Source organism: Balaenoptera acutorostrata, chromosome 5 (assembly GCF_949987535.1).
Source record: "Balaenoptera acutorostrata chromosome 5, mBalAcu1.1, whole genome shotgun sequence".
NCBI lineage: Eukaryota > Metazoa > Chordata > Mammalia > Artiodactyla > Balaenopteridae > Balaenoptera > Balaenoptera acutorostrata.
This window is the reverse complement of record NC_080068.1, coordinates 13,099,734-13,100,877: the sequence shown is the minus strand read 5'-3', so window position 1 is coordinate 13,100,877 and position 1,144 is coordinate 13,099,734. Positions and strand designations below refer to the sequence as shown.

The following is a 1,144-nucleotide window of genomic DNA, read 5'->3' as shown; positions in this document are numbered from 1 at the left end:
AGGGCTCAAACTGACTGACTTCAAAAATTACCATGCAACTATAACTACAACAATCTAGGTAGTGTTGTATTGGTGTAATGATAGACAAATAATCAATGGAAAACAAGAGCAAGTCCAGAAATAAACTCTCACTTACACAGTCCATTGATTTTGTAAAAAAATATTTATTTATTTGGCTGCACCAGGTCTTAGTTGCAGCACGCGGGATCTTCATTGCAGCATGCGGGATCTTTTAGTCGTGGCATGTGGGATCTTTAGTTGTGGCACGTGGGATCTTTTAGTTGCAGCATGCGAACTTTTAGTTGTGGCACGTGGGATCTAGTTCCCTGACCAGGGATCGAACCTGGGCCCCCTGCATTGGGAGTGCAGAATCTTAGCCACTGGACCACCAGGGAAGTCCCCACAGTCCACTGATTTTTGCAGCAGAGTAAATCAATGGAGAATGGATAGTCTTTCCAAAAAAATGGCGCCTGATTATTAATATGTTAAAAAACAAGAAACCAAAAAGCTCTAATGCTACCTAATATTGTACACAAAAATTAGTTTGTGATAGATAATAGCCCCAAACACAAAAGCTAAATTCAAAGGTCTTCTAGAATAAATCATTGTAGTGTATTTTTGTGGTTGAGGGGCAGGTAATTATTTCTTAGATAGGACGTAGAAACCAATAGATCAAAACAAATAAAGATCAATTCAATTTTTAAAAAATTAATACACAATATCAAGAAAACAAATAAGCAAGCCAGAAACTAGAAAAAAACTGAAAAAACATATACATGTCAAAGAAATTCGATCCAGAAAATAAAATTTCTGTGCCTCAGTAAGATAAACAAATTTAAAGTTTTTTGAAGACTTGAAAATACCTCTTGAAAGGAAGATTTGAAGATTGTATTGCAATGTACAATAAACCCATGAAAAAGTGCTCAATATCTCTTCAAATAAATGCAAACCAAAACCATAATGAGATATCACAACATGCCCACTAGCATAGCTAAAATTAAAATGTCTATTGATACCAATGTTGGTGAGTACGTGGAACAATGAGGACCTTCATGCATTGCTGAAGAGAGTGTCAAGTTATATAACTTATTGAAAAACTTATTAGTTTCTTAAAATATCAAACATACACTCACACTAAGACGGA

The 1,144-nt window shown here is 35.2% G+C and overlaps 1 non-coding gene across 1 annotated transcript; it reads right to left on the bottom strand.

Moving 5' to 3' along the window:
• Nucleotides 1–322: 322 nt before the first annotated feature.
• On the bottom strand, nucleotides 323–395 carry TRNAG-CCC (transfer RNA glycine (anticodon CCC)). Its single transcript has one exon. It is a non-coding gene; the product is annotated as a tRNA-Gly (tRNA).
• Nucleotides 396–1,144: the final 749 nt, after the last annotated feature.